The sequence below is a fragment of the Dermacentor variabilis genome, chromosome 11 (genome assembly GCF_050947875.1).
Source record: "Dermacentor variabilis isolate Ectoservices chromosome 11, ASM5094787v1, whole genome shotgun sequence".
NCBI lineage: Eukaryota > Metazoa > Arthropoda > Arachnida > Ixodida > Ixodidae > Dermacentor > Dermacentor variabilis.
Window position 1 is genome coordinate 124,062,317 of NC_134578.1, and position 27,646 is coordinate 124,089,962.

At 43.1% G+C, this 27,646-nt stretch overlaps 1 pseudogene; it reads right to left on the reverse strand.

Annotated features, from left to right (window-relative positions):
- Positions 1–1,497: 1,497 nt before the first annotated feature.
- Positions 1,498–27,277, reverse strand: LOC142563493 (uncharacterized; annotated as a pseudogene).
- Between the last annotated feature and the right edge of the window lie 369 nt (positions 27,278–27,646).

The window sequence follows — 27,646 nt, forward strand, 5'->3', positions numbered from 1 at the left end:
TAATAAAGGTGGGCAAAGCATTTATGCTTTTGTCGGGCAACCAGCAGCAAGACATACAGGTAAAAGGATATGCATGCCTCACAACACAGTCCCTAAAAATATGTCACAATGCAGTGAGTAGGTATATCATGCATGTCTACAATAGCCCCTAATTATATTTAACTCAGAGGGGGCTACCTATATAACTTGATCAAACTGAAGGTGGGCCAAATTCTAAATATACGATTCAAGTAGACAGAAAATGGCCGTTATGAATATGGCATCTACAGCAAAAGTGTTGTACATTATTGTTGTACATTATGTCACATCTGCCAACCTGTGAACATAATATTTTGTAAAAATGCTGCAGACACTAAATTCTTTGTTGGGGACATAGCACACATTATGTTGAAGCTTGCTCTCAGCACCCCCATTGTTGCATACACACACACATTAATAATAATGGGAAAATCGCACATCCACCCGCTCGTAGCAATTGCTACAAAAGAAACCCGTACGGATTCCTCGAAAGGAAAGCCTCACAGTTGAAAAAATGAAATCGTCCAAGTCTGGGACTCAAGCCCGGGACCACCGCCTTTCCGGGACAGCCGCTCTACCATCTAAGATAACCAGGCGGCTAGCGGATGGCTAAGCGAAATCGAATTTGTCGACAACATGAAGCAACGGCAAGGGTCTGACGTAATAGTTCTGCGGAAACACGCAAGGTGTAGAGAAGTAATTAATAAAGGGGAAAAATATTACGTCAAACCCTTGCATTTGCTTCGTGTTTTCGACAAATTCGACTTCGCCCTGCCATGTGCTAGCCACCTGGTTATCTCAGATGGTAGAGCGGCTGCCTCGGAAAGGCGGTAGTCCCAGGTTCGAGTCCCCGACCAGGACGAATTTTTCTTCAACTGTGCGGCTTTCCTTTTGAGGAACACATACGGGTATCTTTGTAGCAAATGCTACGAGCGGGTGGATGTATGATTTTCCCTTAATTAATTACTTCTCTCCACCTCGTGTTTGCGCAGAACTATTACGTCACACACACATTATCAACCATTATTTAACTTTTCGTGTAGCACAAAAAGCAGCAGCGAACTTGAAACCAGTAACTGACAACATTGTTTTTTTTTTAGATTACAGAGCTTTTTCAGCGTGTTTGCTGCTGCCGCTTTACGCTGCTTCAGGAACTTATCTGACCAAACTTCCCTAAAGCAAGTGCCCCTCTGATGTTCTCGTTACAGATATTGCGTCGCTAATAATAAAGCAGTACAAGTACCATTACAATTAATTTTTACATGCATTTTAACAATGTCATGCCCTCCATCTCTCAACAGCTTTAAAACATCTTAACCAACACAACTTGATTGTCTTTCGAAAGTGACATTCATAAAATTATAAAATGAGCCCACATTTGTAAACCCATGAAAAATTCAGGAGAGTTTCCGAATATGGATGATACCAACAAAATCTGCAGCTCGTGTAACTGGCAGCAACTGCTTTGTACCCAACTTGTCACAGCATGGACATCAGGTACTTTGCCGTGCTGTTGAGGCTGAAGAAGTGCCGCAGGTGCATATGTGGAGGTGTCTCTGGTTCACAAAATCGTTCCATCCCTAAACAATAATAAATGTTTAATTAATTGTAATCCCTGCTAAAACTGCAAACTTGTGATATAAAAAGATCACGTCATATTTTGAAAAAAAGTCTCATAGAACCAATTACGTGAAGCTGCAACTGGTTGTGCAAATATCTGATTGTAACATCACAGGCCGTTAAATAACACGTAAATCGAACTGTAGCAAACATGTAGCTACTATGAAAAGCTTCACACAAACGTACAGCTGTATAAAGTGAAATGTGAATTGTACTATAAAAAGATTCCTTAAGACATGAAAACCGTTCAAAAACCTAATTTGTTTATGCGGCGCAACAAAGCACTGCTCCCAAAGGACAATGCGCTCAAAATTACAACAGACCACCTTTTTTTCTGGAGAGAGAATACAGAAAAGAGAAAGATTTTTCGATTAAAAAGAAACATTGCTTTTGTAATTTCGGCTTCTCTGCAAGATCGGAACCCTTTACAAGTACACGAAAACACACAGGACACTAATACCCGTCATCTGACGACACTCTATAAACAGAGGAATTTTCATACAAGTTAAATATCTGGCCATGCGTCGACGAAGAAATCGGGTGCTATCTCGCGCAGCTGTTAGCTGTGAAGACGACACATCGACGTACTACTTCTAGAAATGCCTATACCATTTCTCAATGAAAAATTATGCATACAAACTAACTTTCCTTGCTTGAATTTTTGTGCCCATTTAGATCAAAGAACCACCCGCGCCAGCGTGCTTCATAGGTGAAAGCAAATAAACCACAGATAGAGCTGTTGGTAACATGAATACGTTTTAGGGCAATTTCTATGGAACTTTTTGCTAAATGTGCACTGCGACATGAAGAACAACCATTTGAAAAGCACATTTATAATTCTTGCTGCTATACTAATCCGGATTCGGTTGTTTTACGGATCTTGCGATACGCACAAGAACGCACACTTCACGGACCATAGACAGGAAGAATGCGCGCAAGCGCCTGACTTACCTTTCTAGGCGTACTCGGAAAACGCTCCTTTTAGTGTCACAGGTGTCGCGGCATCGACTGCACCAACCGTCCTTCCGGCGCACACACTGTTGAATTGCGGATCAACTACAGGACGTAATAGCACAACTTTCACCAAATTCTTCCGTACAGTGTGATACGATGCGAGAGTGCCAGAGGAGGGGATCCTTTTCATGAGCCCGGAACAAAGAAAGCGCGAAGGGTCATATCTTCGACATCGGCGCACCACACTAAGGATACTGCGGACTACATTACGCGGTCACAGGGGTTTTGTGATTCTCAATGCATACAAAATGCACCACAATTTCTCTCGGCACAGCGTACACACGATTAAACAACTACATCGGACGGCGTCAATGTGCACTCACATGTAGCGACAGCTGAAGACGGCAAAATAACGTCACCTGTAACTTTACCGGCGCTACCTGTGCTGCCATCTGTAGGCCGCCACCGAAAGCGAGCGTGCTTTCGGTGATCTCATGGATGGTGACGGCGTTGCATTTCGATGTTATGCGAGTCGTACAGCGTCTTGTACGACGTGTTTCAGCAACGTTCCTTTTAATACAGAGGACAGCAATCTGCGTATACGCCGTATAGACGTCTCACCCACTTGAAGAACACAACAGGAAATTTTCAGTCTGTCGTTTTTTGGGACGTTGTGAGTGTCGTTCTGTTCTCTGTAGTGTGACGTCCTGTAGTCGAAAATTCTGTAGTTCCTGATCAATATTTGATTAAAAATTGACAGAGGCCTCTTTAAGGATATGTAAAATTATTAGTACGAAAGAAAAGACTATAAAGAAAGCTTTCGCCTGAGATTCGAACTTCGGACCTGATGGTCCCGAGACGAGCATCTTACCACTACACCACGCCGAACATACCTGGTAAAGTACATTTTGGCTATGTCAACAGTAAAAATCGCTGTTTAGGTTGCTGTTTATATTTACATTTTAAAAGCCAAGATGCGCTTTCACTTCACCGCGTCAGCTGCAGCATCTCTAGATGAGCAAAAGTTTTGTTACCATCGACAGGTACATCGTGGAGTGCTAGAACATCGATTTTGCGGTAACGATATCCATATTGAATAAGAAATTCAGAAATAGACAACGGTGACCGGGACCACTGAGGGTTGTTACTGCTAATTTCAACAGTTGTCTCTTGCTCTTTACACTTTTGAGCTCGCATATAATTCGTGTGTTCAATGCAAAATAGCTACATAAACACTCGTGGGTGAGTCTTCATCCTGACAGCATACTGGCTTCTCATGGCAGCGCTGTACCAGATTATTGAGACCCGAGCGAGACAGCTTTTCACGCAACTTTGCGGAACAATCCAAAACTTCTTTTCCGCTTCGCATAAGCTTGTGCAATACTTCTGGGAAATTAACTAATGTGTCAGTGTAACCGCACATGTAAGTCCACAGGCCTGTACGTGTGCAACATCTTACCAAATAAAACAAAACAGATACGCAGCCATTCCCGCAGATGGTGTGATTTTGATCAGCGGCCGATTTTGGGGAGGCCGGTAGGGCGTTGCTGGTGCAGCGTCGTCACGGCACAATTATAACAATTGGCCACGTCGACTTTAATACCGGTGTCGGTGCTATCAGTATTCCTAGTCAAAAAAAAAAGCAATTGACTCCAATTGGCTTTTCCAATAGTGATCAACTGGAACCAATAGGAACCAATTGGAAAATGCCTACTTCCAACTGGTTAGGATTGGGTCAGAGGAGAAACCAACTGGAGGTGCCAATTGGAATGAACTGGACCCAATTGGAAAATCCCTAGTTCCAACTGGTTATGACTGAGTCAAAGCGAAACCAATTGAGTCCAAATGGACTTGCCAATTGGAATCAACTGGGCCCAATTGGGAAATCATTAGCTCCAATTGGTTACAACTGAGTCAGATATGCAACCAAGTCCAATTGGCCTTACCAATTAGAACCAGCTATGCAGACCCACCTTACATTTCTAACTGAATCCAACTTGACTACCAATGGGAATAAACTACAGCGTACCGAACTGGGAAATCATACTTCCAGTTTACTAACCCATTCAAAGAAACTGGAATGAGGTGTATAGATACATGCGTGCAGTATGAAGCCTAGCAAACCTCTTTACGAAAGCTGGAGTCATATATATATATATATATATATATATATATATATATATATATATATATATATATATATATATATAGGTTTTCTTTGTGGGGTGCACATGTGTCCTGAAAGATAACTTATTGGGCTGTGAGGGACACGATGCATGCACCATGTACTTGGGTTTGGTCAACCATGCATACATTAGTCCTAAATTATGAAGTAAATATAAGAAATGAAACTCAGATTTATTCAGAAACACGCCATCCACTAATTTATTCATGAAACACAAAATCCAATAAGAACACTAATTTCACAAATGGGCATGATGCCTAAAAGCAAACAGTTTCACCAGTGTTACACACGAAATGTGTGCCCCAATCGGCTATAAAGCAAACAGTTTCACGACTGTTACACACGAAATGTGTGCCCCAACTGGCTATAAAGCAAACAGTTTCACGACTGTTACACACGAAATGTGTGCCCCAACTGGCTATAAAGCAAACAGTTTCACGAGTGTTACACACGAAATGTGTGCCCCAACTGGCTATAAAGCAAACAGTTTCACGACTGTTACACACGAAATGTGTGCCCCAACTGGCTATAAAGCAAACAGTTTCACGAGTGTTACACACGAAATGTGTGCCCCAACTGGCTATAAAGCAAACAGTTTCACGACTGTTACACACGAAATGTGTGCCCCAACTGGCTATAAAGCAAACAGTTTCACCAGTGTTACACACGAAATGTGTGCCCCAATCGGCTATAAAGCAAACAGTTTCACGAGTGTTACACACGAAATGTGTGCCCCAACTGGCTATAAAGCAAACAGTTTCACGACTGTTACACACGAAATGTGTGCCCCAACTGGCTATAAAGCAAACAGTTTCACGAGTGTTACACACGAAATGTGTGCCCCAACTGGCTATAAAGCAAACAGTTTCACGACTGTTACACACGAAATGTGTGCCCCAATCGGCTATATAGACTACTTTACATAATGCTAAACGAAGAGAATAGAATATGAAGGCTATACAGGAAAGCTGCAAATGTGAATATTTCCAAATGAAGCTGATGAACACATCACACATCCCTAATGTGCAACAAGCAAAAGCCAAAATTACCCTCATACTATAATTTCGTGTCCCCTCAGAACAGTGTGTGTGAATGCACAATGAACTTAGATTTTACTAAATGTGAAGCCAGCAATGGCTTATTTGTTCCTGAAAAATTTCATATTCTCACATCACAAGCTTTTTTTTTTCATATTAGATAGCAATTGCAGGAAACCTTTCTCAAAATAGTGTGCTTGGGTGCACATTGTTTCATACAGCTTTGTAAACAGGTTTTCTTCAGATTCAAAAAATTTCTCATGGTTTGTAGTGTTACTAAAATCATAAAAATATGACGTCAAGATAACCATAACAGATATCTAATTCATTTAAATTATAAAATTTAACCACTTATTCTTTCTATAAGATCTTTACATTTTGCCCTGCAAAATTGGCCAACTGTGTTTATTAAAGTGAGCATTATTATGCTGAGGAAAAAGTCTAGTACTGACAAGCAGTGCCCAAAGAGGTTGAAAAAGGCGAAGTCATCATCATCATCATCAGCCTGGTTACGCCCACTGCAGGGCAAAGGCCTTCCATACTTCTCCAACAAGCCCGGTCATGTACTAATTGCGTCCATGCCGTCCCTGCAAACTCCTTAATCTCATCCACCCACTTAACTTTCTGCTGCCCCCTGCTATGCTTCCCTTCCCTTGGAATCCATTCCGTAACCCTTAATGACCATCGGTTATCTTCCCTCCTCATTACATGTCCTGCCCATGCCCATTTCTTTTTCTTGATTTCAACTAAGATGTCATAAACTCGCATTTGTTCCCTCACCCAATCTGCTCTTTTCTTATCCCTTAACGTTAGACCTATCATTCTTCTTTCCTTAGGTTGTTGCGTCATCCTCAATTTGAGTAGAACCCTTTTCGCAAGCCTTCAGGTTTCTGCCCCGTAGGTGAGAACTGGTATTAGACACAGCTATTATACACTTTTCTCTTGAGGGATAATGGCAACCTACTGTTCATGATCTGAGAATGCCTGCCAAACGTACGCCAGCCCATTCTTATTCTTCTGATTATTTCCGTCTCATGAACCGGATCCGCCGTCACTACCTGCCCTAAGTAGATGTATTCCCTTACGACTTCCAGTGCCTCGCTGCCTATTGTAAATTGCTGTTCTCTTCCGAGACTGTTAAACATTACTTTAGTTTTCTGCAGATTAATTTTTAGACCCCCTCTTCTGCTTTGCCTCTCCAGATCAGTGAGCGTGCATTGCAAATGGTCCCCTGAGTTACTAAGCAAGGAAATATCAGGGAATCGCAAGTTACTAAGGTATTCTCCATTAACATTTATCCCCAATTCTTCCCATTCCAGGTCTCTGAATACCTCCTGTAAACACGCTGTGAATAGCATTGGAGAGATCATATCACCCTGCCTGACGCCTTTCTTTATTGGGATTTTGTTGCTTCTTTATGGAGGACTACGGTGGCTGTGGAGCCGCTATAGATATCTTTCAGTATTTTTACGTACGGCTCGTCTACACCCTGATTCCGTGATGCCTCCATGACTGCTGAGGTTTCGATAGATTTAAACGCTTTCTCGTTTTCAATGAAAGCTATATATAAGGGTTGATTATGTTCCGCACATTTCTCTAACACCTGATTGATAGTGTGAATATGATCTATTGTTGAGTAGCCTTTACGGAATCCTGCCTGGTCCTTTGCTTGACAGAAGTCTAAGGTGTTCCTGATTCTATTTGCGATTTCCTTAGGAAATAGTTTGTAGGCAACCGACAGTAAGCTGATCGGTCTATAATTTTTCAAGTCTTTGGCGTCCCCTTTCTTATGGATTAGGATTATATTATCGTTCTTCCAAGATTCCTGTACGCTCGAGGTCATGAGGCACTGCGTATACAGGGTGGCCAGTTTCTCTAGAACAATCTGCCAACCATCCTTCAACAAATCTGCTGTTATCTGATCCTCCCCAGCTGCCTTCCCCCCTTGCATATTGCATATCTCCCAAGGCTTTCCTTACTTCTTCCGGCGTTACCTGTGGGATATCGAATTCCTCTAGACTATTTTCTCCTCCATTATCGTCGTGGGTGCCACTGGTACTGTATAAATCTCTATAGAACTCCTCAGCCACTTGAACTATCTCATCCATATTAGTAGTGATAGTGCCGGCTTTGTCTCTTAACGCATACATCTGATTCTTCCCAATTCCTAGTTCCTTCTTCACAGTTTTTATGCTTCCTCCCTTCCTGAGAGCATGTTCAATTCTATCCATATTATACTTCCTTATGTCAGCTGTCTTACGCTTGTTGATTAACTTCGAAAGTTCTGCCAGTTCTATTCTAGCTGTAGGGTTAGAGGCTTTCATACATTCGCGTTTCTTGATCAGATCTTTCGTCTCCTGCGATAGTTTACTGGTATCCTGCCTAACGGAGTTACCACCGACTTCCATTGCACAATCCTTAATGATGCCCACAAGATTTTCGTTCATTGCTTCAACACTAAGGTCCTCTTCTGAGTTAAAGCCGAATACCTGTTCTGTACCTTGATCTGGAATTCCTCTATTTTCCCTCTTACCGCTAACTCATTGATTGGCTAAGTCAGAACTAATCCAAAGACATTAATTACGGCTTCCAGCATGTGCCCAATTTTTGTGCAGTAACAGGCACTTTTCTGCAACCTGGGGCACAGTAAAAAAAATCCGCAGGTGAAACTGAAAACCAATATTGCTAATAAATAACACAGTGAGGCACATAATTGCAACTTTTCATCATATTGGCTACATTGTAAATGAGCTTGGTACTGGCGAGATGTATGTATTTCCTTGTGTTTTTAAAAACACACAAACAGTCGCAATCTTTGTAGCTTGAATTATAATCTCCGTTGATAGTTCTTCTACAGCCTTTAACATGTGTTTCATTGTCACTAGACTGTACTTTAAGGGCTTGCACTTCAAGGGCTTAACAATAACAAGTGCTTCTGATTCGTTTTTGCAAATAATGTTCTCAATAAATACATAGGTATTTACAATAAGTTGTACTACAGAACTATTAGTTCTTTTTCCTGCCGAATACTCTCTCCCAGTGAAAAGAACACCTCCCTTAAGCATTCGGGGATACTGCACAATGTTGGCAGTTCACTAGCACCTTCAGACAGCCTACTTGATGCAGAGAAATGAACACCCCTTCCAAACAAACGAACATATCCCATCACTTTGAGAGTTTTCTGAGTTTCCTTGGCATCCAGCGAGTTGAAGTAAGCAAGAACTCTTGGTTCAGCAGCTGTGTCCAATAGAACCTGAATAGTTTCCTCCATATGTAGCATACGGCAGATTTGGTGGGGGATACCATTTGCTGACTTCACTGCCTTTTTTAGGCAACCGTTACCCGCTTCAAATGGAAATGCAGAGTGTGCCCAGAGAGGACCGCACTGGTGCACTCTTTCCAATATGAGTTAGTTGGTGCATGTTAAAGGTCATAGAACATTTACCATACAACAGTTCAGCTCGAACATGAAACTCTAGTAAGAGTTCTTCGCAAAGAGTAAGGTGTGACGATGCGATTTCTTTCTGCAGCATTATATGCAATGCTTCCACCAGGCAGGCCCAATGTTGTATGCATGAGCGATCAGCTATGCCCTCAAAACTGGCAAGCTATAATACAGGAGCCAATTCTCCCATTCCTTTGCTTTCCAGAATTTGCGTTCCCTTGTTGGCCTTGGCATTCTTTTCACATTTGCAGGAGTGATTGTGTCAATGACACCTTGCTGTGCTCCCATATAAAACTTGCAACTGGTGTCATCTAACCACAGTTCCACGAACTGCCTTGCAACACCAAGCAATATGCAATGCATATAGTCAGGGACGAACCCCCACACTATATTAATGTGCTCCAACCTGATCAGTGGCGACACAGTTCTGACACCATTTACGGGCCTGCCTCCAGCAACAGCTTCTCGCATATCCTGAATCATTTGCAGCTCTGTTCTTTCCTGTACCGTTTGCTGTACTGGGTACTTTGTGGAACGTAGAACTCTTTCGCCCTTTTGAAGGCACCAATTGCATCCGTGATATGCATTAAACTGCATTACACCTTGCATTGGTGCCCTGGCGACTGAATCTACAGCGCAACAAATGCAGAAGGCCTTGAAATTTTTTGTGCTGCCATTGTGCTCAAGACTGAATCCTTTCTGAGAAAGGTCATTTACAGAATCAACAAATGCATCCTGAAAGAGCACCATGTCAGGCTTTTTCTTGCCAAACCACAAGGCAGCCAAAATCACTTTATGCATTCTTTGTGTGACTGGCAGTTCATTTACAAGAAACTGAATTGGCCAAATTGCAGTACCGCTTGATTTAAAAAGGGGTGCACCATCTGCATTTAACATAAAACTAATTCTATGCCCAGCATTTGCTGTCGAGGCCACAAAAGCACGGTACAGGTCTCAATCACAAATATCTGAAAAACTGTCTTTAGCTTCAAGAGGCTCTGTCAGGTCTAAGAAGTCGCATCCCTTCAGTGCCTTTTGGAGTTGCGAAGGTATATCAAAAAGTACAAAAAAGATACATTGTTGACTGATGAAAAACATATGTTGCGGTTGCATCGCGAGCACTGAAAGGGTGAACTTGGATCAACGCGACCTATGTACAAGGAACATTCTGGACAAAAGAAGTGGAAACTCATTGGCGTGCCAGGTCCTTCAATTATTTTCTTAAGCATGTGCTGACAATGGGCAAGAACTGGCCTTTCAAAAAACAAGTTAATCATTGCAACCAAATCCATTAGTGCTGAAAAAGTCAAGCTGTGCTGGACAGCAAATTTTAAGACCATGAGCAGAATATCACCTTTTGAAACTGCAACACTGTCTTGAACAATTTCGCCAAACAGTTCACCTAGCAGACCGCAGGCAGAATTCGCAAAACAGGGAACTTCAATCTCCGAGTCTTCCTCTTGAGCATATGGCTGGCTCAAGTCCTCCCCTTGTCCAGATTCTTCGTCTTGAGCAACTGGCGGGCTGCAGTCCTCCCCTTGTCCGGAATCTTCGTGTTGCGCGTCTGGCTGGCTGAAGTCCTTTTTTCCGAGGCTTGCTCTTGTGCATCTTTGCTAGGTACTACCTGTAAATATATTATTGTTTGTGAACAAGCAGTAATATTAAGTAAATCTCGCCTATTTAAATATGAGTGAGAGGTATCATAATTTGATTTGCTCAGTGCCCTAGAAAAAATTTCAAATGCAGAGCTGGTAGTCTATTCGCTTATCGACAACTAATGTAGTCAGTTTGTACGTAAGAAACGCATCAAATAGAAAAGTTACACTATGTCGCAGGAATGCATTTGACCAATTGTTCATAGAATCGAGTGCGAACATCGTGTATGCTTAAAATCGACATTTCCGGGAAAGTCACATCCGCGCACATAAGTGCTGGAGAATTCAAGGTTTATAGCAGACGCTGCACGACTGTCCTGGGAATGTTCCATGCAATGTGCGTCGACCGGCGCAGTTGACGCCTCCGCGATGCATTCTCGGTGCGTCATTATGCTGTCGTCCAGGTTAAGATCGCAGGAAACACTGCCCGGCTGGGATTTCTGCAGACAGCGCACCATATCTGGTTACTTTTCGGAACTCGATCATTCGACATGCGCACGTACATCAGTCGAAAGAAACTTTGAATTACGTACCGCTTCTGCACCTGCCATTCGGAGCCGCGCCGATGAATCTGTAGACCTAGGCACGAAGAACTTGGCACCAGGATTCAAGTATTTCTTGCAATGTCCACGCTTCTTGCGTTTTTTTAACGGTTCCACTATTCTATTGCAAGTCGTGCCACACTTTAACTACCACACGCTTTAAGGTCTGGGTAACCCTACAGGAGAAAGCATAGTGGTGAACACGCCACCCAGGTAGGACAAAAGAGATACGTAACGTTTTCGTAGCGTTTATCCAAGACGATAAAAACGGGTTAAAGAAGACACGAATGAGAGAACTTCGGCGGGAAAACGTCGTATATCTCTGCTAATGTCCGGCTTAATTACTTTCTTGAGACGATCTAGAACAGGTCTGCAAGACGTATTCGAAAAGCTGGTCTAGAAATAGGATTGGGAAAGGCACAAGTAATCCCTTTGCCAAAACTATTCGTAACCAATTTCTAAACGTTTTTAGGACGTTATCAGAAAGCTGGTCTAGAAGCGGTCTTGAAAGGTTTACGATCATCTGAAGCTAATTTTCGCGGGTGACGGGCGCGATCAGACATCGTTGTTCAAACACGCGTTTAGTTTCGTCTCACGCGAAACAGACCTCACTGGCCCAGGCCGTTGGCACGGCCTAGGTCAATCGCGTGAGGTGAAACTGATCGGGCGTTTCGAACAACGATCTCCAATCGCGCCCCAGATGAGTAGAAGCGTCGGTGTTGACTGTAAGAGCCATGGCGCAGTGCCAAGCATTGTTCCCCGCATGGCCGGCGCATGCTCTACCAAGTCGCACGAAAATGAGCCTGTTAGGAATAATGAATCCTTAATGCCGCCTTTAGTAAGCTGCGATGCTTACAACCACAATGGGAATGACATCCTGCAAAGAACAAATGGCCACGTCTTGGCAGGTGGCCAGACCAAGCCCTTCATGCCAAGAGTGCATGAAATGAGAACATTGTGACAAAGCAAAAACACTTTATTAAAATGTAATGCTTATGCAACGTTCGAACAAACTGTGTGAGAAATGCAAATAGTAGTAAAAGTACATCAACAATGACAAAAGTCGCAGAAAGGATTCGTAATGAACTCGAAATTGAACATTCACTAGCACATAAACAAAATTCCAAGTACACATACAAAAATGAACAGAAAAACCTGGAGTGTACTAAAGTGTCTGATTTATCATAGTAAAGTGCACGTGCTATTAGATGGACTAGAGTTATGCAGAAGTGACATCGGAGCGAATGGAAGAAGTAGACTGAAAAATGCAAGAGTATGAATCGGATGGTAACTGCCTCCAAGGAATGTTACCAATCAGCTAGAAGCTTGAAAAGAGCACAAAAAGAAATATCACCGCATACCATCATAAAACAATCCTGTGGCAGAGATAAAAAATGGGAACAATGCGAAATTGGAAATATTGCCTTTAGGATATATCAAAGAAGGTAACCCTATTGGAAAATCCTATTTAAATTCGAACTGGATTGTACAGGTTTAAACTGGGTTTAACAGGGACCTGTTTAGCAACAAACAGGTATAAACAGGACCCGTTTACATGCAAACAGGTCTGTATGGGATCCTGTTTGTCTCGCAAACAGGTTTAAACTGGACCCTCTGACATATAAACAGGTCTAAACAGGAGCCCTGTTTGGTAAATAAACTGGTTTATACTGGACACCGGCAACAAACAGGTCTATACAAGGACCCGTTTGGCCTGCAAACAGCTTTAAACTGGACCCTCTGACATATAAACAGGCCTAAACAGGGGCCCAGTTTGGTAAATAAACTGGTATTTACTGGACACTGGCAACAAACAGGTCTAAACAAGGACCCGTTTAGCCTGCAAACCAGTTTAAACAGGCCTCTTCGGCACAGAAATGGGCCTAAACAGGGGTCCTGTTTGGTAATTAAACTGACTCATAATACTGGTCTTAATCAAACTGCACCTATGTAACAGCCATACTGGATGAAATCATGCCATGCAGTTTAATGCTCGAACAGGTTTAGAAACATTTCTTTGGCTGTCCAGACAATTTTAACACCTAGTAAATAAGGTATGCGCACAGGGCCATTTTTTTAGCTGTATAGAAATTGTGACCAATATCTAGCATTATGGCTTTCAATAAAGCTGCATGCTAGCATTCACACAGACATACACACAAAACACTTGCAAGCAATGTCCTTTATTAACCTGTGTATATTTTATATAAATCATCAAAGCATAAATGTTCCAGTGCAATTATATACAGTGGAACCTCGTCAAACCATATCCGATTAAGCTGTATAGCTCCGTGCACAAACAGTAGCCGTGCAACCTGAAACTGTGACTGCTAATGCTACCATTGAACTTGATGCATTTTGTGACCACCTAAATCATGGTTTATTTCGTACCTAGATGTAGGTTACCATAAACCTTATAGTGCATGGTGTAGTATGGTATACACCTTCTTAGTGCAAGATTTTTAGGATATACTGCAGATTCAACTAGAATTAACATTCTTCTTAAAAGCACAATGTAAAGCTAGCATCTAAAATGGAGACAACGAATTTGCAGACACGACCAGGGCCAGTTCCATCTTGGCTCGGTGCAGCTTTGGTATGCAATTTCAAAAGGTGTCGTTTATTGGGATCGACGTATTTGGATGTCGAAGAGGCATTATAGTGCGATGGACACAAAACTTTTCTGTCAGCAGACCCCTCCTGCTAGAAAAAAGCCAAGATATTTGCCTTGCAGCTCACACATGATTCTTGTTTGTAGCAATGGGTGGCTGTCAAGAATTAAGAACCGCTACTGCATCAAGGTGAGAGTCATGTCCAGAGAAGGCGCAGAAGCAGACACACATGCTGCAGAGGATTGGAAGCACTAGCAACTTCACGAGTTCTTGGAAATCTATCCTACCAAAGACATATTTAATGTGGACAGATCTGCCCTGTACCACAAGCTACTGCCTGAAAGGACTATTGCGTGTAAAGGGGAAAGTTGTATAGGCTGCAAGCATGCGAGACAGAATTTGTGTTGCTTTGGTTGCGAACATGACAGGAAGTGATCACACGCCGCTCTTGGTAATTGGAAAGAATGGCAAGTCTAGATGCTCTAAGGGTAGCCGACTGCCATCGGCATGCTGCATTGCGAGAAGAAAGCATGGATGATGACCAAGCTATTTGAAGAATATGTGAGGAACCTGGATAGCATCAGTGCTGGGAAGAAACATCCTTTTCTTTGTAGGTAATTTGTCATCACACATTGAAGTGCAAAACCTCTCAGCGATAGACTCTCTGCCTTCCAACACAGCCACTGTTGCACTACCTTTGATCCAGGGTGTCATCCGCACTGTGAAGCAAAACTACAAGAACCTGCTGTGTAGCATTCTGCTTGCGATGGAACAAGGGGAATTCTACTCCACTGCTTTTCCCGGAGCCCTGCATGCACTTGCTCACTTACTCGGGGTAGCAAGGAGAGCAACCAGCTGTGCAGCCCTACTTTAGGTATGCCAAGTTTGACTCATGAACGGGTGATGCTTGCAAGGTGGGACACGAAGTGACATTGAGGACGATCAATCCTTGCGACAGCCTCCGAGCGGAGGTTTTGAAACAGCAATGTGCAGCAAGTAGCATCCCATTCTGTACCTTCCGTGACATTGACAGCAACATTGCAACGCGTCCAGACTTAACTGACGACAGTGTTGGTATTGTTGTACCCCAACCAACGCTGGGAGCATGCAACAATGACGAGGAAGATGCAATGTCAGACGTACCATGCCCAACAGTTGTGGATGCTGCAAAGGCATTGGATATTATGTGCCTCTTTGCGATTCAAAAAGAGCTGTTGAAGAAGCTGATACCAGTAATAAACAAATTTGAGACTGCAGTTGTCTCGTTCAGGCTGCTGAAGTGTCACATTTTTTTCGCTGCACTTGAGAACAAAAGCATCTTCAGATGCTTTTTTCATTGAGCAATGCATCTGAACTTTTTTCTAGGTACATGGCTGCAATTTTTTTGTCACCTGTTAAGCTGTACAGTTTGTGCATACTTTTCCTTCATGCCTGCCAGGTATGGTTTAACGAGGTTGCACTGTATAAGCTTATATATCTAAGCTCTGATAAACATGTACAGGGGCATCAGCTATAAAAGGAAACATGCGAGTGCCCAAAACAATTACGTTGCGCCACATGTGGCCACTAGAACTAATTATGCAGGTGCATTGAGCCAGAGGGAGCACGTCTAGCGTGCCATCTGCTACTCTGCCAGCATGTGCACAGCCTCACCTGATACTGGCATCAAAGATTTTGCTTGCATTGAAGCGCACAAACACCAGTCTTTCATATCGCCCTACATAAAGCACCGAGTGTTTTATGGAAAGTAGCACAACGAACTACTAGAAATTGTGAACAAGTTGTCCCAGACTCATTTTCAATAGAAGTGTGCTGTCAAGCATCCAAGGAATTGCTTCAATGCTTGAGTTTTGCACGTGCCAGAACAGTAGCAAATGACAAGCCACACGCCCCACCTTTGGCTCTAAACATGCATATGCAAGCAGCTTGTCCAATGGCCGCATCTGACGCTCCTTGGAGCACGGCCACTTGCATTTTCTTTAAAAGTAGATGACTGTGTGCATCATTTACAGTCAATCTTTCTCGCACATTTACAACACCTTACAATCCTGAAATGTTTATACATTGTTAACTTCTTCCACAAAGCAGTGCATAACAATCTACAGTCACATCATACATATTTCATTATCTAGAAACTAAAGATCTTACAACCGGATTCACTTGTGATGCAAATTATGTGTACAAATCGAAGCAGCAGAATGCACTGACTTTTCAAAAAAAGCATGAATGAACTCTTTCATTGCACACCTTTAGGTTGAACAATTTTGCAAAATCAGTATGTATTCTTTCGCACAATTTGATCATGATTGAATCTATAGCCGTAAAGGCTAATAGGAATCTAGGATATAAACAAAACAATATGATAAGCAGTAGTTTCATATTTCAACAAGAAAACAACACAAAAAGGAATGTTAAAATTGCAAACATTCATAAAGCGCCTGCGATACTGTATTGCAAATACAAGTTTTTCTGTGAATCTAACAAATTTATTACAACAAAAATTTGAATTACTTTTAATGTTTACAATGAGAAGAAAGGGGGTTAACCGAGGGGCCCGATTTTTATTAGTCATATCATGAGAAGCCAACAAACACTGACACCAAGGACAACATAGGGGAAATTACTTGTGCTTGGTAAATGAACATAAAGAAACGATGAATTAACGGAAATTAAAGAGGATGAAAAAACAACTTGCCCCAGGTGGGAACCGAACCCACAACCTTCGCATTTCGCCTGCGATGCTCTACCAATTCAGCTATTTCAGCAATTTCATCCACTTTCTTGGGTATTTATGTGTCCCAGTAGAACCGTGGGAGCGTTAGCCAGCGCCATCACTCACAGACCTTGGTGGCGGACGTGGAACGTACTTTTTGCCGCCAAGGCCGCCAGAGAACGTTATCTTTTTGGGTGAAGGCTTTTAAATGATCTTTTTGGGTGAAACAAGCCTATGTCACAGATCACTCAACTCTGCAACTCAAGAATCAGTATTCCCAATTGACACAGTAGACAACATGATGAAAAATTGACACATAACTATGCATTTATATAACTGGAAATGGCCAAGATTAATTGTATGGTTGCAGGAAATACACAATGGGGCGCATATTACACATCACATGACATAAATCTGCAAGCTTCAATGTTCATGACGGCTAAATTGCATTTGCAAAAAAGCAACACACGTACCAAACAAGGAAATTTGCATAGCATCTTGCATGGTATAAATATAATACAAAAAATATAGGAACATTTCTCTTTCCTGGTAGGAACAGAAGCACCCTGGTGAACTTAAGCTATACTGCCTAAAGGTGAGGATAGCTTGCAACAGTCAAATGTCCTTGTAAATTTGCCTGTGTTTTGAGCCAGTTTGAGACCTTGGGTCTAGAGCAGTACTGAATACAACATAGAAATGCATGCATTCCAGAAGTTTTGGGACTTCCAAGATTTTAATGTCTCCTTCATGGTAACACGTACCTATCCCTCAAACATGAAATCAGATCTAAGTTTTTAATGAATATAATTTTGATGCGAAGGCATCATGTGGCCCAATGAGTGAAAAAGCCAGCGTCTTGTCATGTGTAGCAGCGAACCAGCAATTCCCTTTGGCTGCCATGCCACGAGCGGGTCTCAACGAATTTCCCATTGGCTGCGACGCCACATCAACAGAGGAGAGTGGGTAAAAGGGAACTCCTGCTGTTGTGATAGCGTGCCAGGTGCGTGAGGGGAGAGGGCACTGCTGCAATGCCTCGTCACTCTCCCTGTCAGAAGCCTGTGCTATCCGTGTGTTCCTTGTCCCTGCAAGCTATCGCTTGCATTCTAACTGCGCCTCCGTAAGGTGAAATCAAAACAAACAAAGCGTCTCAACGCACTTACTTGCCCGCAAAGAGTTCATAACTCAAAGGACCACTCAGTGGCGATCAAATTGACATTATAATGCTTTCGTATTCACAACTCATAAGAAGTGCTTAAGTGTCTTCAGAGTTTTTCTGAAAAGTTTTGAGGATGCTTCCTTAGTTTTGGACCTTGCTCGTAAGTTGAGGCACTGCGAAAAGAGGTCACCTCGCATACAGTAAAACCTCGTTAAACCCTACCCGCTTAAACAGTAGTTTCGTTTTAAAAGTAGTAAATTCAAATCCTCAACTCAGCGGCCATTGAACATAATGTGTTTTGTATCCGCATAAACCGTACCAGCTTATTGCGTAAGCATCGGTTAAAACGTACCATGTCAACGTTTCGTCGCGCAAGCACGGCGGTGCGCCGTCTTCATCGGGCGGCCCGGCAGAACAACGTGCCTCAGAGATCGAAACGGCTTCCAAGCGCCCTGTGCGTTTGCACGTGAAGCCACATCAACATCAACATCATTTCGATGCCATGCCAGAGAGTGTTATGGTGTCGTGCAAGCGATGACTCATGTCGTTCCGAAGCTCGGATAAAAAGACGCCGGGTGCTCAGCATAGAAGAAAAATTAGACATCGTCCGTGCTGTCGAACGTGACACAAAGAAGTTGGCGCTGGTGTGCAACAGGGATCTGCTGCTGGCTACAGTGTGTGGCATTTGGAATGCTAAGAAGTTGCTCGGCAGCGCTGCTGCGACCGCGAAGACATGTCGGCTACGAGGTTCGACTTTTCGCCATCGTTGCCTGTGTTGTTGCCGAAGTGTCAACTAGCGACAGTGATGAGGATGAACAAATGCGCTATCAGTTTATGCTGTTCAGCTCTTTCTCTTTAGTGTCCCTTTAATCACGTTCTACCAGATTTGGGACAGCACAAACGTACTGCTTTTGTTCATCCCGGAAATCAATGAAAATAGAAGGCTTCACTACGTCTGACAAGGGTACCACAGTGATGGGAGTTTCTAATGAAATGAAGAATTCATTAATGTGGCAAGGGAAACTGACGGAGCTGTCTGTGGCAACTAGCTTTTTGCACAAAAGTAAAAGTGAGGGAGTGCTATGAAATCCTGAAATTTCGAAAATGCGGTCAATAACGTATGTCTTGCCATCTTTGCTCTCAAAAACACTGCAGTCTTTCTTTTTTTCCTTTTGAATACTGATTACTCCAAAAAACAGTGCCGAGATGGGCATGCCAAAGTATTCCACCACATCTTTCCACCCTGGGCAAAATGCATTAAGTGCGAGATTATCACGATTTGACAACAATACGGACAGCCTAGCATTGCCAAAGATGCGTGCTCCCTCAATAACCCTTGATTTGATAATTTTCTTGTGGCCTAGCATGTCATGACACAGTTTCAAAATGTTTGGAGAAGGTGGATGTATGAATAGATGTTCAGTCAGTTGTTGCGACGTGGCTATTCGCTCAATAATTTGACTTGGCACACCTTTCGCTGCTGTCACGTGCTTCAAAAGTGTACCATTCCCACCTCCAAAAACAAAAGCCGAATGGGACCATAAAGGTCCAAGATTCTTCACACTGCTTGTGATGTGTTTTAGGAGATGGACATTGAAGGTCAAGGACTTCACACCATATAACCCTGCTGTTCGGCCAACAAACCTTTGGAGCAGGTTTCCTGGAAGAAAAAGAATGAAAACTAATGCAAGGTTGCCTTAACATTCACATAGCTGCGGAATATCCGTACAAGGATTAATTATAATTAGATGCTCCTCATATCGGCAAAGTTAAGCAACTTTTAACTCAATATACCATGTAGTTTAATGCAAGTATTACCGTATTACTCAAATCTAACGCACACATTTTTCCAATAAAATGGGTCCAAAAATTGCATGTGTGTTACAATCGAGTACGACCCTAAATCCACGTTATCATATCACCATCGGCATTCGAAAAATGGCCGCCTCGTATGCGCTCTAGCCTAGCTGCCGTAGCTTCCTCCATGTGCATACTTCTGTGTTGTACGTGTACCCAGGCGCAGGTGTAACCTGGTCTACCACCTTTCTTCCCGTTTTCAATCAGCATGGAAGCACCGACTGCGAAGACATGCCGAGGCCACCATGATGCCTCATTAGAAGGAAAATTATGTGCATGGAGACGGACGGAAATCGGGCCACATCATGGGCGTTCGGAGTTCCCGAAGCTTGTGTGCTGGACTGGCACAAACAGAAAAATCATATTTTCACCAGAAAAGCAACAACGAAGGGTTTCAGTGGACCGAAGCAGGGCCACTTCGCCAAAACATAAGAGCTGCTCGCGGCATATGTGCAAGAGCAGCGAGCGACACAGCGGCTTGTGACGACCAATCTGCTCAAAGTACAGGCGATGCAATTAGCCCTACAGAAAGGGCTAATGCGGAGTGACTTCAAAGCGAGCAGGTGCTGGCTATCAAATTTTAGGAAAAGAAAAGGCTTTTCTCTTCGAAGGCAGACAGGGATATGCCAAAAATTGTCCGAAGAATATGAAGAGAAGTTGCAGTTTTCAGCGGTACGCTTATAAGTTGCGCCATAGAAACGGCTACCACTTCGGACAAATTGGAAATGCTGATCAGACGCCGCTGTACTTTGATATGTCTGCCACCACAACCGTTGGAAAGAAGGGGGCGAAGCAAGAGCATCTTTTTTGTCTTCCGGCCACGAAAAGAACTACGGCATTGCTTCGTTGCACTGCAGATGGGCACAAGCTGCCCCTGTATCTTAACTTCAGATGGAAGACGCTCTCGAAAGGAATCGTGTTTCCGAGTGGCGTGATTGTGCGTCCAAAATGGAAAAGGTTGGATGACCACGGACTTGGTCCCTGACTGGATTGATAACGTTTGGTGGAAGAGACCCGGCGGCAGTTAGGGTCTGCGTGGGATGCTTGTGCTTGACACGTTCAAGTGCCACCTTGACCAGCGCATCAAGGGCAAGCTGGCTGCATGCAACATCGACCCTGTGATACCTGGTGGCGTAACCTCGCAGCTACAGCCGCTCGATGTTTTTTTTTAACAAGCTAGTGAAAGATAGAATTCAGGCGCTCTACACCGAATGGCTTGTCAGTGGCTGCGACGAATTCATGCCCGCCAAGAAAATGAAGCGTGCCTCGCTGCAGGACTTTGATGGATGGGTAAAAGATTCATGGTGAACGATCCCTTCTGCCATGGTTAACAAGGCGTTTAAAAAGTGCGGGATTTCAAATGCCATGGACGGCACCGAGGATGAAATGCTTTGGTCTGTTGATAGCAATAAGGAGTTGTCTGATAGCAATGACGAACGATATCTATTGCCCCACGTGGCTCGTACCGGCGCAGTGAAAATCTTGGCGGCAAGGTAGGCCACTTCCATTTGTGTTTTCATTCATCGCAACTTTAGAGTATTGGGAATAAATCTGTTCTTTCCTAATGAGGGAAAATAGTACGTCTGAATGAAAGCGCGAGGTGCTTTTGTTTTTTGTACTCTTGTTTTTTTTTTTCGGTCATGGAAAACGGGTGTGCATTACAATCGAGGTTATCATTTGTTTTTTCTTAGTTTTCTTTGTCAGGAAAAATGGGCGCGCGTTACAATCGAGGGCACGATAGAATCAAATAAATTCGGTGATTGATATTATTGCTCCAATGTCTTGCACAAGAACACTGATGAAATGTAGTCAATGATACCTTTGAAGCTTTTTTAAAAAGTTATCTCCTGAGTCATTCATGCAACTGTTCAAACTGAAAGCAGAACCATACAATATACCTGATTGTGTAAATAAATTAAAATCTCTGCAGCAGCATTCAAGGCTCACTGCACTGAATTTTGTACCTTGTACCAACAGCAGTCTCCAAGCAAAATTTTACATTTGAAATACAGTTGTATGAATCGTGAAAAGCTTACAAAAGTACATTTTTTTACACTGCAACTGAACGCATTGCCTAGAATACATGGCTGCTTTGTGTGACCAATTAAGGTACTGCCTGCTGTGTGCTCAAAAATATTGGAGGCAATTTACTGTAATTTACATTCCTTCTGCTAACCACAAGCTACACATGTCATTTCTTTAGGTGCTATTTAAAGGGTCCCTCACTGGTTTGCCCATTGAAAACACACATGTGTCATGTGCAGGTGACTTGGTGGCACTCTTGCGTGCAAAGTATCAAACTTCAGGTGCAAGAACAGCGCCATTCTTTTTGAGGGAGACCGGTGTGGAGATTAGGGCTTGTTGGTACGTCATCCTGGAGGATATTTGGTGTAGCGCAACTAACACCCAGACACACAGAACAACAAGATGCACTGTGTGTGTGTCCTGTTCTTCTCTGTATCTACGCATTCGGTGCACTACATAAAAACGTTTTCAAGATCTCGACGTAGCTTCACTTCGATTCAGAGTCATGGTCCCAAGCACTCATACCTCCACATAAAACCCACCGCTTGCATCATCGATTATCGCACAACTTTGGCAAGTCAGTACAGAACAGGCAATATCACCACTGAATATGTACCATGCATCAAAAAAAATAAAAAAGAGAAAAGGAAGTGGATGTATGGCAGTCAAATGTTGCATGGCCTTATCATTACATGAAACAAGTGAACCATTGAAGTATGAGGATATAAAATAAGTGTGTCTTGTTCTAACTGCTGTCAAGCATTTTCAGTGTTTATATAGCAAACAAGAACAAGTAATCACAACAAGGTAAACCGCCCTACCAGCATGAGTAAGGTCTCCAGGAGACAGCTCCTCTGTCAGCAAAGGGAAGATCGCTTCAACTGAGAGGGCGAAATGGCTCCAGTACCGGGAATGAAGAACACCAAGGCAGCATGGCAGACTGTAGTATAAGAGCCAATTCCTCCACTCTGCTGCCTTCCAAAAAGCTCTTTCTCTAAGTGACCTTGGCAGCCGTGTAATCATATCAGGTGGGCAGATTGTTGTTAGTCGCGCGTCCACTTTTGCCACCAGGGAAGGACTAGTTGAAGGCAGTTTGCAATATTATGCATACATGACATTATATTGTTTATATGTATAGCTAAATCATGTGCACTCCTCACACCTATAGATGCTCAAATTTACTGCAAACAATTCTCACCAAAAAAAACCTTGGGTTAATATAGTCGTACATGATAGCATCATTCGTACCATTTGTAACCACAGGGAAATTCGTAAAGGCCAATTCATAGCAAACAACTGAGAAAGACACAACAGAGCACCCTTTTATACAACATAATATTCATCTCACTCATACAAGCATTCATGACACGTAGTTTGAGTCTCTCATGAGCCATTATAAGGCAAAATGATGAATTATGACAGCAGACCCCCTGTAGATATCAGTGATGAACGCATCCCTTAGCCACCATGGCGAATCTTCCTAAGAAAGCGGAACATTTACGCAGCATTTAAAATGTTGAATCAAAAGAAGATTTGCTCAACCCTGTAGAAATTTACCAAAGCACAACAGTACACTGAAAGACGTGCAATGAACTTCAGCAAGAAACACGGCCTGTAACTGCTACTATCAGTGTCAGCTAGATGATGCACACACTCACTTTATATAAGTTGTTCCTATGCAACATGGCTAACATGAAATGTGTCTCAAAGCACTGGATAGCATGTGGGAAATTCTTAAGGATGTAATATCCCAACTTTTCCAACGTGCGGTCTAATTGTGTCGGGCTTCTGTGCTGGAACTACTCGGTCCGAAACCAAACATTGGACATATTTTAAATTTATTACCAGGTGCCAAGTTGAGGGATTTAGAGATGCGAACATTCACGTTGACGGTAGCTTATATTTTACTTGTATTTTGATATTTAGAATTTTCTACAACTAATAACTTGTGTTTGTGAGCATGGATTAATATAATTCCTCTTGCTCCGAGTTCTTCCGACATGCTGAGCATAGGTCTAGAGCAAATAATTAAGAACTTAAAAATGACGGCCCCATTAAGTTACGACACTGTTGCTTGGGCATCCTTAAGAAGTCCTTAAATTACAGCTGATCATAAACTGTGCCTGCAACCAAACTTTTATACCAGTATTTTTAGAGCTGTAAATGTGTGGCCATTGGCAAGTCAGAAAGTGAAAACAAGCATGTGACCCTTGAGGGCAACGTGCCTGACTACACACATAGAACATCGAGTAAAGACTTCTTGGTCTGGCACTTTCTGTATAATGCCATGAGTTCGTACACCAGGTTATAGTATGCATTTCGCACAATACAGTGATTTAGTGAATGAGTCCCATGTAAGACCAACACATGCTGTTTTAGAAGGCTCAGAATTAATTTTGTCCCCCAGGACCTTTTTACCAGCTGCACAAAGACTGGTACATCAGCATATTTTAGTTTATATGCCTTAAAATGCTACTCAAGGTGCCATGCCAATGAAAATTCTTGAAAATGAGGTTAATGCATGCCAAAGCACATAGAAGTTTGAAAACAAAACTAATTTCTCCTAACTATTGCCATGATATACTGCATGATGAAAACAGTTCCTACTTTCATCTCGTGTGTTGCTCCTGGAAGAATTGCATCAAGATAGTACATACAAATGGGGAAGGCTATACTGAAAGCAATAAATGTACTCTATGAGTAAACAGCCAGATCTTTGCAACACTCGTGGCTTACATTTGGCTCTCACAGAAGAATTACTGTAGCAAGCAAAGCACATGAAATGTTACCTTCATTAGAGTGCAGTATGTGGCTCAGTATGTAAAATAAGCAAATGCTCAACAAATATTCTAAACAGTGCCAGAAAATGGCACACACATTATGCAGACATTACCTAGGTAGAAAGCCTCTTGAGAATTTGAGGGATCAAACCAAAGGTCTGCAATCTGCCTCGTGACGCCCAGCAAGAAGCAGTGCATGTATTCGACTGCTTGACCATGGACGAGATCGAACTCTGGAAGGTTTACAAGGGGAGAAAGTCCCTTGAGTCCATCCACAGGAATTTGAAGCTCCATGGCCCGTTTCATGTCCTTTAGGACACCTAATGAAACCCTCTCCTGGGCTGGCTCAGTGTCAACGTATCGGAATGCTCCTGAAAAAAAATACATAGTGGTAAATGCTATTAGAGAACTGTGTCCTAAAACATATTGCCAATGCAACAATGTCCTAGTCATTTTCACTGTCTTATATGTGAGAAGTTAATTTCTTTGTCTCACAAACTTTGTTTCTTCCCTGCCATCACTCTGTTTAAACGTCAACAGTGTGGCACAATCACTCACTTTGCCTTATTTTGAAGCGACCCACATTACTAAGGTTTGCTTAAGTCACTGCAACCATAAAAACAACAAACAATTGCTGTTCATATGCAAATCATGATGCAATGAACCAGACTTCACAAAGATTGATGCTGCTGCAATTAACATGTTGAATTAAGGTAAGCACATTAATGAGCAGAGTTAGAGTGAATACGCAAGTGTGTGGCGATACTCCGTGAAGCACCAGTGCAGCCAGTGCAGCTGCACAGGTGTAATGATGCCTGAAGGCATTGCCACATGTTATCTGCTATGAATTTTCAGTGCAACAAGCCTGTGTTTCACTGAAGATAATTCTATCTTCCGCAGCATATCCCAGTCCCTCCTTGTGTTTGCATACAGTATTTGAAAGGTTAGTGGTCGCACATACAGAGCCAAAGAATTTTTCCTCAAGAGGGAACAGTTTGCCGGCGCGGAAATAGTTGATTTCGCTCAAGGTGAAATATCTGTCAGCCGCTTATGCAAAATTGGCTTTGCAGGTACGACAGTGCTCGCACAGCACTGCTGCGAGCGACGTATGATTAAGCGCAAGCTGTTTGGATGTGGAGACAATGAAGCAATCGACACACATGGAGTCACACCTCCAGGCATCACTGCAATAGTGCTGTGCGAACCACCGCAATGCACTCACGTGCTGAGTTTAACTGGGCTCATCACCGTACAATGTAGACAACACTCCTTCTCCTCACATATTTAGTTTGTGCTGCACATTGCTGCCATGAGTGATGCAAATATTTTTTAAACAGCAAAAGGCTGTTGAAATTAATATCAAAGCAAACTGCTCCCTGGTCACGCTACAAAGGTGGCATACCAGCGTAAATTGTAGGTAACCCTGCATCTCCTGCAGGCGTGTTTCCGCATCATTTGTGTCATAGTTTATACATGTCATGTGCTACTGTTGCATTTGGATTTCTAGCCAAAGTAACAGGCAAGAAAGAAAATGTACATTGTTAATGCTGGCCACATGCCAAACACCACTGGTACCCGGAATGTCCATTGAACTGCAGCTGGTTGCAGACAAGTGCTCTCGCCGGTGAATCGACAGAACAGCATATGACATGTACAGCAGATGTCACGGTCCCTGATGCATGTTCCCATGTCAGAGTGCCAATTCTGCGCACCATGTCCACGAACTTGTCAAGAAACAACAACATGTCAGGGTGACGCGTTTCTTACCACAGCCCTCCAAGCCCCACATGTTGTAGGCGCTCTCTTGGGGGGAGTTCATTGACAATGAACTGGATGGGCCAGATAGATGAATTTGATGATTTGTAGAGCGGGCTTCCGTCGGTGTTGATAACAATGGTGAGGTCTGCCCAGTTCCACGCACGATTCATCCGTATCTTACGGCACAGTCTGGCATCAGTTACATCAGTGATGCCGGTAGGCTGTCCTGTTGCTCTATTTCGAATGGCGATGAGGCTGTCCGCCAGCAAGGCCTTTGTTTTTGATACGATATGCCTTATTTGCTCTTTGACATCAAATATGTTAGAAAAATTTCCTTTACTCCTGGCTTCCTTTGCATTTGTTGTCTTCTTGCATATGGGGCACTCGAGCTGGTTGTTCCCACTACTATTTAAAAGGCTGTTGCAGACATCGCAGTAATAATGATGTTCAGCAATTTTCTCTTTCTGTTCGGCCCACAGTTTTCTAAACAGGTATGCGCTTGTAGGCAGCACTCCTTGCCTCTGGCCAAACAGGGCGTTGATTAGCCGCAACAAATCCTCCAGGGCTGTCCAGGGCAGGCCATGGGCGACGACGAACGCCATTATGAGCAAAATTGCAGCACCCTTCGTCGTAGTGGAGTTTGGCAGTGTTTCTTCGCCGTACTCTTTAAGGCATGATGCAAACCCATTGTTCTCATTCAATGGTGGAGGCGAAGGGCCCACGCCATCGTCTTCCCCTTCTGCGTCATGATCACTTATCTCCGACGACAATTCAGTTGCGTCCGCGTCCTCCCACCCGTCTTGCGAACTTGAGAGCTCCGCTGACGGTCCCGCTGCACCTGTGTTCTGGTTCATCGACGGTCCGTCGTTCTCCTGTGCGTTGACCCCAGAGCTGGTTGATGGAGCGAAGGCATCGTCCATGAACGTAGACGCAGCGCTGGCTGGCGCCTGATATTGGGGCAACCACGCTACTCGCCGACGTCTGCGCGCCGTCGAACGAGGTAGAGAGAAGTGCTGGTCCCTCTCCAAATAAACTTTCCGTCGTTTTTCTGAGGACGCGGAGCTCATGATGCACTTTGCAAATGCGGCAAAAAAGTTCACCAACTCTCAAATAAAAGATGAAATAGAAAAAGCCTAGCACAAAGAAGACACACACTGCGCGCACGACAAATTGGACCGCAACAACAGTACAGGATAAATAGACATATTTTTGATGATGATAGGGCTACTTGTTTCCTTGATTCGTAGTTACTGCAAGCGCAGTCATGAACCATGACTGCCGAGTTTTTA